Source organism: Lolium rigidum, chromosome 6 (genome assembly GCF_022539505.1).
Source record: "Lolium rigidum isolate FL_2022 chromosome 6, APGP_CSIRO_Lrig_0.1, whole genome shotgun sequence".
NCBI lineage: Eukaryota > Viridiplantae > Streptophyta > Magnoliopsida > Poales > Poaceae > Lolium > Lolium rigidum.
In genome coordinates, this window is record NC_061513.1 from 230,368,240 (window position 1) to 230,380,287 (window position 12,048).

General features: G+C 42.2%; 1 long non-coding RNA gene across 1 annotated transcript; it reads right to left on the bottom strand.

Annotated features, from left to right (window-relative positions):
- Positions 1-759: 759 nt before the first annotated feature.
- LOC124666676 lies at positions 760-3,319 on the bottom strand. Its single transcript, XR_006990983.1, has 2 exons — positions 3,233-3,319; positions 760-3,138 (listed from the first exon to the last, which is right to left on the bottom strand). It is a non-coding gene; the product is annotated as an uncharacterized LOC124666676 (long non-coding RNA).
- Positions 3,320-12,048: the final 8,729 nt, after the last annotated feature.

Here is a 12,048-nt window from a genome sequence, read left to right on the forward strand (position 1 = left end):
ACGGGTTTGAATTGTTCCAACTATTCAATCTGCGCGACCTCGACAAATCTATCATCAGTTGCTACGTTCTGTAAGCTATTTGACTCCCAGGGAGCATAATATTATTCTGCACCCGGGTCTGATGTCTCAGCCGTGCGCCCGCGTGTGGTTCGAGCGAAGGCTCCAGCGCGCCCACGCCTCGCAAGTGGCAACCAACAATGTAAAAACTGTCCCTTGCGACATAATTTTCTAGCGACGCATCCATCCACGCAGTACTTGGACGGGAATTGGATCGGAGCTGGCCCATAGGCATGCATGTGATGTAAAATAGGTAGGCCCAGCATAAGAAACTTATTAAAAGTGGACGGATTGACGTAAGATACTCTGCTAGCTCCCTAGCCTAGCTCCATCGACCTACAACTAAATGAAGTTGTTTAAGTTGTCGTAAAAAACATCATGACAGTTCTAATTGCCAACGCAGAGTTACATAACCAAAAAATTATGTGGACAAACATAAGATGACGATGTCAAATCATCATAGTCCACTCAAAAATACAGAGAACTAGTCTAAACTCATAGTAGTGACTCACGCTCCACCATCTGCTCGTGAAATTACAGGCAATGTAAAAAAAGCTGAAATTTGTGCTCCATTATTTTCTCATAAAAGTGTGACATAAGTTATTCAATTAGCATAAAATTTCAACATAAGAACTCGAGATGGCTTGATGCATCCACAAACAAGCAATGAAACAACTGTTAGCATAGTAACGCAAATTTAAAGAAAAACCAAAATCGTGAGTAAATTTCTCTTCACAGTTTATAATACAAAGCTACACTGTTCACACTTATAGACCGAGCATTCATGAAACAACACTATTCACGCAATCATATGTAGAGCTTTAATTAAACCAGCTAGAAGTTGGCTTGTGCCTCTTGAGTCTTGAGCATCAAGAGTGCATGTGTCATGCTGGTTTCCTCCCAATTGACCAATTGTCCAATTGCCAAATAATTGTCAGGCATTTCTCCCCGCAATGGTGAGTACTTTGATTTGTGTGCCTGAAACACCGGATAAAATTTCAGAAGAAGCATCCTAAATAGTTTGTAAAAGATTACGTTAAACCAAATGGAGCACATAGGAAAAAAAAATCATATGTCTAAACAAAAAATGTGTATTTCAGGTAAAAAAATGCACAACCGAAATTGCTAGCTCTTCATAGACAAGTGGCTAAGTGCCTACTTTGTGTACCAATCCAGAATCATGCACTCCGAAACAAAAATGACAGATGGTCGAATACTTGAAGCTCCAGCAAACACTATTTAGTGCAAATGTAAGTACTTCATTGGGCACTCACCGGCATCAGTTGAGTTCACATGTCTTTGGAAAAACTCAGTCAGTTGAAACATATTCCATTTCACGATGAGAATATTGTAATTATATGCTTAGTATTAATGAAAAAAGCCAAGCTTGCAATCAAGAATTGGAGTATAAAATTGACTAGGTGCTATTAAAAAAGCAGTAGAATATGCAACATTGCCACATGTAACATGAGGTGGAAGAAGCCAGTATCATACATCAAATTAGATTTATTTCATATTTCAAGAATGAGAATAGGAAATTATAGCTTACAAATCCTAGAATGTCATCTATTCTGAAAAGGACAGCAGCTGGAATATCTTCCACAGTAATTTTGCCAGAACGAAAATACGTTTCGCATACTGAATCTGCGTCAGTCATGAAGGGAGAATCTACTAGGCTAGTAACTTGATCAAAGCTGGACGTAAGGACACTAACAGAAAAATGGAATTCGGGCAGGCCCACTCCTTTATTTCTACATATACCTTCTTACAAAGACAATCAACAACAGAAACTACATTTGGGGCAACATCTTTGCTCTCAGTATGCCATTTTCTCTTGCGCCAAATTCATCCAGTGCCCGCCCAAATAGACATAAATATCGAGCAATGTTTCGTAAACATTGTTTGGCCTACAACCCACGTGACAATGGAAATGACCAATAGTAGAATGGGTACGCATTTAATGGAAAATCATGCAGATAATAATGTAGTAACTCAATATCAAATGGAAGTAAATGAATGTCTATGACAGTCTTACATTGGTAAACAGTCAGGAAGAAGATATTAGCCAAATTTGAATGGATAGCTCCAGAAGACATGAAAATAGGTTAAAGGTAAACATTTAAGAGAGAATTAGCATATGGATCTTCCATATATAATCAAAGGCCGGGAAGTAAATGTAAAATTATGTTTGTTTCAAAATGTGGCAAAAATATATGCTTAATGTACACGCTCCGTTAGAAGTTAGCTGATGTACGTACCATAAGAAGGACAAAGAATAAAAAAATCATTCCATGAAGGATGGCGATATGGAGAAGGAAAGCCAAACTTTTGTTTTATTTTTAAATGACATTCCTAGTCATCATCTTGCTTTCATCAATGAAAGAACAAAACCAAGCCATATTAAAAAATGAAGATTTAGCGATAAACTAGGAAATGCTTATAAGTGAACCTAAAAAATGCGTACCACCCAAACAAGCTGAATATATTCCTGAAAAAGGCAGAATGCATCTCAATTGCATTAGAAAAAAGGTACTCCCACTGATTCTTGAGCCCGCAATTTGCCCATTATATGAAAATGCAGAAGGTAAGACTAGATTTGGAATTACTACGCCCATTATAAAGCTGAATAATGTGAGTAGTAATTCTAAGACATTTGCACAGATAGTACGCCCATTACATTTGCACAAATTGTCGAAGTTATCAGGTCTTGTTGAAGGCAGTATATTTCAACAAAAAGACTAGTAAATTATTGAGGTAGAATTTGCTTTCGATTGATACTTTACGTAGAACCTAATAGAGCATGACGACTAGTACTGGACTGAAGATGCCTTTGCAGCCAACAAATAAAAAATGATGAAGAACTACTTATCACAAGTTTTTGCCGTTACACAGAATTACTAGCCATCTGAGCTCTTAGGCCTAGCAATTTCAAAAATAAACACAAAACTGTAGGAGAGGACTAATGAACCCAGCGCACCTAGCCATGAAGAGGACGGAAAGGAAGATATTTAATTGACCACCAGATCGAAAGCCAAGGGATTAGCAGAGGTTGCATATTGCGATGCATTATAGACTCGAAGCCTAAACATAAGAGGATGGGCAGCGAGCTCAGCATGGATAGAATGAAACGAACACATATAAATTGACTCTTGGTGAAGGGGAGACGATTCTTCACCAGAAAAATAAGGAGCCACATCGGCCAAAATTCCCAGATGCCGTCGCTCCCCTGCAAAACATGCCTCAATCAGCTGTCCGGCCGCCGTCGCGCTCCCCCGATCGCCCGCCACGCAGCACTCAACGCAAGCTGGTCCAGGGTAGGAGCGCTAACCAGCATAGCCCTTCGATCTGGCGTCCTTCTCGAAGCCACTCTACAGCTGCCGGCGGATATGGACGCACCCACAGCCTCATGCCTCCGAGGCCACCCGCCGTCCGCCAAGGCGCCTAGCCTGAAGGCAGCTGCTGAGTATCTTTGATGGGATCTAGATAGTGATTTAGTGAAGAAGTGAACAGTGAATAGATCACCAGATGTCCAGATCGATATTCGAGAGTGATATGAAGGTAATAGGGGGGGGGCAGAGTACGCTGACCTCAACGCTTGTACTCACAAACTTGGTGTCTCGATGGCAGCCATTGCGGACCACCGCGCGGCTCGATGGTGGCGTTCTGTAGGGGCTCCCTCGGCCGCGAGCACTGTTCGGACTTGGCGACGGCGGGGCTCTTGCGACGGAGCCGGAGGTGGTCAACGGAGGGGGTGATGAAGCAGGAGTAGATGGATGTCATGTCGAGGTCACCCGCCGCACACCCCAGCTGCAGCCGCTCGCCGCCGGCCGCAATGCAGCCGTCGAAATTCCCGAACCGCATGACGAAATTGGCTCTCCAGTACGGCAGTACCCCATGACCAAAAAAGAGAGAGAAACCGTCGATGTAAAAATAAATAAAAATTATGTTAGCTCCGGTTCGACCCCAACCGGTTGGGTGGAGTCTGGCTCTGTAAATCGACCTGGGTGCAGAATAATTATTCTGCACCCATGGTGTCTAATAGAGTTTCTATATATATATATATATATATATATATATATATATATATATATATATATATATATATATATATATATATATATATATATATATATATATATATATATAAGGATAAATACTTCCTACTACTGGGTGTAACTACACTCATGTCTCATATACTACCATACGGAAGTATGTACCATACTTTATCGGTTTGAGTATGTTCTTACACTATATCTAAGATATTCTAAACCAAGTTTGGTGAAAAATGCAAGTGAGCATGTAGTTTGCACTATATAGCCGAAATACATGCATATGTATACGTAAAAATGAGTCTACGTAAAAAAATGTACATACTGCCTACAAAGTATTATATATACTACCAAAATAGTCTAATATACTTCATACTACATGTACATACTCTCCGGTATGATAGATATTCTCTAGAGTATGAGAAACACGCGTGGGTGTAACTACACCCGGGTGTAGTATAAATATGTCCTATATATATATATATATATATATATATATATATATATATATATATATATATATATATATATATATATATATATATATATATAAGGTCGCACTATTCTGAAACCGGTGCTCAGAATAATATTCTGAGCACCACGGCCCCCTATATAGTCCGTCCGTGCGGTAGAAGCCCACCGGTACTGGTTCCACCAAAAAAAAGGACCCCCACCAACCACCTTATCCCGTCGCCGCCCCACAAAGCGCTGCCGCACCGGGCACCACGCGTCGCCGCCGCCCCAGGTACCACGAGCAGCCGCCGCCCCGGGCCCTACGCGCCGCCTCACCGGCCCCAGCTGGTCCTGTCGCCACTAACCCACGCGACGGTAAGCGGTTGGGATTGGGTGAGGCAGTAGCGATGCGGCTGAGCGGCCGGCGGCGATGCGGGTGATTGGCCGGCGGCGAGCGGCGGATGCGGGATGCGATGTGGGTGTCCTTCGCTCCGCTGTGTTCTGCCGACAAATCGACGGCGACCGGCTGTAGGTGTGATTGCGGCCGGCGGCAGGCGTTTGCAGGCAGGGTTGCTGCGAGCGGCTGCTGCTGGGGATCTTATCGGCTTGAGGCTTGGTGAGTGGCGATCCTCCGCCCCAGGTACCACGCGCAGCCGTCGCCGGCCGGGACTCCTACCGCGCGGCGCCGCCCTCATCTCCGTGCATCGGCGCCCCCATCTCCACGAGGCGCCGGCCCCATATGCGCGCCTCCGGCCAGGCCTCGCGCCGGCCAAGATCCTCCGCGCCGCTCAAGGTGGCCGCGTCGCCGCCTCCCCTGGGTGACCTCGGCACCGTAATCCCGGCTCCCCTGTGCCGCCCCGGGCGATCCCGTCGCTGCCTCCCATGGGTTCTACAGACGCGGCGCCCCTTACCTACGGCCGTCCCCGCCCCAAGCGCCGGCTAGTACTCGGGCGACGCCTTTTTCTGCGACTGCCACCGCAATCCAAGGTTTCCTCGCGCTGCCCTGCGACCTCGCCCCGCTGCTGCCTGGTTCACCTGCGCGCGGCCGCTTGGTTCCACGCACGCGCCGCCCCTGGTTCCAGGCGTGCGCCGCTGCCTGGTTCCCTGCGCAACTCTGTGCGGTGCATGCTGTGTGCCTCTCGCTGTACGCCGGCCGGTACCGCCGGCGTGGTCTGCTGCGCGTCCCCTGCGAGCGTCCGACGGCTTCCGAGCTCACATCCGCCACGCAGAGATCCTATCGGCTTCCCCCATCGCTGATGTTGGCCCTCCGCAAGCGACAGCGCTCGAGCGCCACCATCACGCCTCCTCGCCTCACAAATTGCCCAGCCTCCATAATGACTCCTCCACACGAATCGTACGTATAAGCAGTCCTTGTTCAGTTCGTGCACTCCGCGCTCGGCGGCAGTGCAAGTGTCTGTGGAGGGGAAGTGCAACCATGTTTATTTTGAGATACATGAAATCCCTCCCGTGTCTCCCCTGCGGGCCTGCCTTCTCGCCTTGTTCCGTGCGGCTGCAAGGTAGGGACCTTCCTGAGGCTCCGATGAGATCCGTGTCGCCGCGAGGTCCCAGACACCGCGAGCTGCTGGCCATCTACGTGGTTGTAGAGCTATCTGTACTGCTGCGGTTCTTCGTATCCAAATGCTCCCGTGTATATTTCTGTAGGTAGCTTTGGTCATGGCGAAGAATTAAGAGAGAGAAGATGAGGATATCAAGGGTGTGGTGGAGAAAATTTGCACGATTCAATGTAAAAAAAATCATCTACTTTTTGGGAAAAACAGAAATAACACCGGGACTATGTTTGTCTGCCAGTTGCGAATGATTTTGATGCTTTGGTAGCAGAAACTGCACTGTATACTTAAGCAGCACATTTGCTAAAAAAAGGTCACCTCCCAGAAGTTTGCTTTAAAACGCCTATTAAATTCACTTCGAGTGCCTCTGAAATTAAGTCCCATGAAATAAAAGAAATTTGATTGAAGTGGACAATGCACTCACCACATGTAGGCTCTTTATTTTTCTTTCCGGCGAAAAGTCACTAAGACTAGAAAAGAATATATGGGTAACTGAAATATAACAATTATTTGCTGGGCAGTACACAAGTGCAACCTTCGTAAGTACGCACCTTTACTTTTCTGAAGTACACACCTGGCAGTGAGTCATTGAGCGTAGGAGTTTGAATTTGTCCACTGAGAATGAAAATAGATTAATGCCCCGACTTTACAAATTTTAATCCAATAAGTACACAAAATTTCCCCATCCTACTTTACCTGTGCTCCGCTTGGCAAGTGCATAAAACAAAGAATTAAAATGTACGTTGGGAAGTGCACTTGTTCATCAAACATAGGTACAAACAAGTGTCAAGTCGATGAAAGGATCCATGCTTCCTCTTGATGCCCTACTTCTTGCTATCGGTGACCTTCATCATCAACCTCTTGTAGCGCACTTCACAGGCTCCCACAACGCCGCCACCGAGGCCAATCCAAGCTAGGCGCGCACTATTATCGAATAATTTCAAATACTTAACGCTGAGAAGTACAACCATTCGATAGGAGCAGTGCATGCACTTACTATAGGAAGTACAAGAAAATGGACAAAATCAAAATGTAGAGAAAATAGTTTAAAAAATAGTTTAGAAAATAGACAAAATCAAAATGTAACGCCTGGAAGCAAAAATAGTTTGTATTCAAAGTCCAAGCAAAACAAATTAAAATTTATCAGGGAAGTATATGGGGTAGTACCGAAAGTACGAGTATATGGCGTCGGGAAGCGCAAGTTCGTAACCTAGGAAGTGTAAGCTTTTATAGCGGGAAGTACACATATTTTGTTGGAGAGCATATTCAACTTTCAAAGGGTGAAAGGAAATCGTTTAGCAAAAATTCAGCGAAGTGCACATATTATCATCGTATGTTTATAATCCCTTGTCAAGTGCTGGCAATTAATAAAAACAATAGGCAGTACAAATATGACCTTCTCTAGTTGTCACTATTTCAAGCTATTATATGGTAGAGTACGAGTCAAATTTCATTTCTCGGAAAGTATACACATCAACATTGGGAAGTACAACTAATTAGTCTTAGGAAGCACACAATTTTCCTTGTAGTTTATTAAAAATAATAAATCATTCAATTTTTTTATCTCACGGGAAGTACAAGAAAACATTTCTAGAAGTATAAGCAACAACTGCGGGAAGTATAACCACTTATTATAGGAAGTACAGGAAATCCGACAAAATCCAAATGTAGAAACAACAAAATAATCCCGTCATCCGCGAGGAACTTCAAATACTTGATGATGGGAAGTACAACCATTCGACATGAGCAAGTACAACCACTTATTATAGTAAGTACAAGAAAACCGACAAAATCGAAATGTAGAAAAAACAAAATAATGTAGTCATCCGGAGTGAAGTTCAAATACTTGTGGTTGAGAAGTACAAACATTTGGCTCGAGCAATGCACCCACTTAATATTGGAAGTACTAGAAAACCAACTAAAAAGCAATGTGGAAAAAACAAAATAATCTTATTATCCACGAGGAAGTTAAAATACTTGACGCTGAGAAGTACAACCATTCGACACGAGCAGTACACAAGCTTAATATATGAAGTACAAGAAAAATGAGAAAATCCAAATGTACAAAAATATATAATCCGGTCATCCAAGAGGAAGTTCAAATACTAAACACTGATAAGTACAACAATTAAACAAGAGAAATACAAGCACTTATTATAGGAAGTACAAGGAAACCAACAAAATCCAAATCTAGAAAAAATTCCCGTCATCTGCGAGGAAGTTCAAATAGTTGATGCTGAGAAGTACAACCAGTCGACACGAGCAGTACATCCACTTAATATAGGAAGTACAAGAAACCCGACAAAGTCCAAATGTAGAAAAAACAAAATAATCCCGTCATCTGCGAGGAAGTACGAGCAGTGATTCCGAGAAGTGCAGGCGGAGACAACATGAAGTACAAGCGGTAATTATATGAATTAAAAGTGTTCAAAGAAAATACCCTCACATAAGTTCACATAGCAAAAAACAATAATAATCCCATCACCCGTAAGGAAGTTCATATACTTGACAATGAGAAGTACAACCATACGACACGAGCAATACACCCACTTAATATAGGAAGTACAAGAAACCCGACAAAGTCCAAATGTAGGAAAAAACAAAATAATCCCGTCATATGCAAAGAAGTACGAGCAGTGCTTACGAGAAGTACAGGCGGAGACAACAGGAAGTACAAGCGGTAATTACATCAAGAAAATACCCCCTCATAAGTTCACATAGCAACGTTGTGAAGTTCAAATATTAGGATCCAGAAAGTATAGAATCTCTTAAATAGAATATATGAACAATCTAAAATTATCATTTCGAAGCACACGTGCTAGTTTTTGTAAAACACACTAGTATCAAAACATTTCCAGGAAGTACAACCACGAAGGCCAGAAAGTACAAGGACATGTCGCGGGAAGTTCAGAAGTGCGTGGTTATGCTGAGCATTTTGTGTGGCCATGGACCTCAAACGGACATCGTATGAGAAACTTATAGTCATTTTACTGTAACACTTTCGTGAAACAGCGCCAGAAGTACAACCGCATTTCCCTAGAAGTGCAAGTACGTGTAAAGGGAAGTTCAATGCTCTGTTTTTACGGGGCGGAAATCTATTGTTCAAATCTCATCGATTTGATCACCAACCACTTCAATCATTATCACCAAAAGCTTTATATGGTAGAGTATATGTCTAATTTCATTACCTACAACATTTTACAACAAATAAATGGATCTAATCTATCAAATTCAAATCGTTATCCCACAAAATATACCGGAAACATGATTTCAAAACTTCTAAAATTACTTTCAAATCATTCGGAGTTGGCAAAAATGATAGATACGAAAAAGATGCGCCATTTTGATACCTTTCCAACCATATATCATTTCCATAGTTTGAATATACCGCATGGAAATCACGGGGAAAATCACTCGGTGTCCGTCACATAAAACATGCGGACAGTAATTCAAGTTATTCTCTTAAACTGTAAGGAATTAGAGAAAAGAATTAAAATAAGAAAGTTGCGTCTAGTCCATAGCTTTCCAACGCCATATCATTTGCATCATTCCGACAAACGGTTGATGCAAATCGTCCAAATTACTGTCCGCCTGTTTTTTGAGTACGTCCGAATTTCGGTATTTTCAAAATTGTTCAAAAACTGTAAGGATTTTGGAAAAACCTAAAACATGAAAAAGTTGCGCAATTTCATTATCTTTCCAACGGTATATCATTTGCACAGTTTTGATAAGCGATTCGAAAATCGAACTAAAAGTTCGTTTTCTGGCCATATATAAGCGTTTTTGTATTTTCAAAATTAAATTTAAACCGTGCAAAATCTGCGAAAGTTGTAAACATGAAAAAGTTGCGGTTTTTAATTATCTATCCAACGGTGTATTATTTGTACATTTCCGCCAAACGGTTGAGAAAATTGTAGTGTAATCAGTAGGTCTGAAGAAAATGGGAAGTTCGGGTAAGTTCCGACGTAAAGGTCAACCTCGTTATTCGGGAAGTACAACCTTGTGTCCGGAAAAGTACAAGTCGGTGCTCAGAATATTATTCCGCAACCGGTTGCAGAATAGTGCTGGTATATATATATATATATATATATATATATATATATATATATATATATATTGTCCTAACTATCTTGTTGTGTACGCTATTATGCGGAATGAAGAAGCGGAAATGCGAATAAGGAACATCCATGATGTTGGGTTCATTGACCCACAAATCGTTAATTCATATGTGTTAGAACACCACCCCGCCGACGTGGAGGATGACCTGTGGCGGTTTATTAGAAAACAGAAACTCAAAAGTGATATTCTATTTCCTTACCATTTTGGGTGAGTGTTTCTGTCTTGAGCACATTCTCTTTTGTTTACTCCATGCATGGTATGTGGCTAATCGATGAGTTATGCATGACTGTGCATGTATCGTGTCCGCAGGTTCCACTGGATTCTTATGGTAATTCAATTTCACACCTCCTCAGTTCTCGTCCACGACTCTCTGAATATGGATCCGGCGCTTTGGGCCGACATGAGAAAAATGATGCAAAAGTAATTATTTTCATTCATTTGCGCTCTATATCGATCGGCCTATTTCGTTCATCATTTCCTAATATCAAGTAACTAATTAATAACTCTCTTGTTCATTTAATTTTCTTTGCCTCGTAGGTTTTGGAGACGGTTCGTAGATACCAAGGTCGGTGAATTCAAAAAAGAGCTACATTTTAAAATGGCAGTGCGGACGACTGGGGATATTCAGCCACCGGGGACCAATCTATGTGGATACTATGTTTGTGAGAGGATCCGGAGATTCTGCAATGAGCGGGACCAGAAGTGTGAGAACAACATCATGAGGAATAACCTTCGGAAGACGCTTAGTCCAGAAGCTCGCTTCCGACCACTTCAAGAGGAACTAGCTGGATGGTTGGCGAGGGAAGTCATCGATCCTAGAGGAGAACACCATTACGATGACGTAGAACTTCATATGCACTAAATTATGGATGGAAACTTGTTCAAAATTGTATATGGTCATCCGATATTGAATATATATTGTATATGGTCATCCAATATTGAATATATATTGTATATTTCTCTTGAATTCTTTTTGGTTCTAATTTCAAATTTGTTTGAAATTGTACATTCATATGCATGTATGTAGTGCCGTAGAATATGTGAAACTCCTTCAAAATTAAAACCCAAAAGAAATAAAACAATACAAATTAAAAAGAAACCAGATTTAGGGGAGGGGGGCTAAACCCTAAACCCTGCGGAGGCCTTTAGTCGCGGTTGGCCAGAAGAACCGCGACTAAAGGTCCTCCGCCCTGGCGCTCGCCTGCGGCCCACGTGGACGGGCCTTTAGTCGCGGTTCGTAAGGAACCGCGACTAAAGGGGGGGGGCCTTTAGTCGCGCTACTTTGGTCGCGGTTGCGCAACCGCGACTAATGGCAGTTGCGAACCGCGACCAAAGCCCCTTTTTCCACCAGTGAGGCTAGCAACTCGATGTATTCTTAGCAAACCGCAAGCATTCATTTCGCTTTACACTGAAGAGATTAGCGAGACTGAAGAGTATTCAACAAACATACCCATTTCTGTAAAACCATTCTATGTGCTCGTGCTTCTCTAAAGCTGTTTTTTAGATAAAAGTCCATAGAGCTTAATTTTAAATTAACTAGCGAAGTGGCCCGCGCATTTGCGCGGCTAGAGTTGTACAAATACTGAAACGACGATCAATATATTTTTTTACAACTTTTACAATTTCTTACGTATCAATGTTCAATGCTTTAGGTTTTATTATTGACGATTATTAAAACAGAGAACATTATCATTGGTAATTTTCTATATATCAATGCATTATTTCTCTTTTGAAATGCCATCTAAGGTTCAAGTTTCCCTATAATTAGATTAGTTACTAATATTGCATGGTTGGACACAACA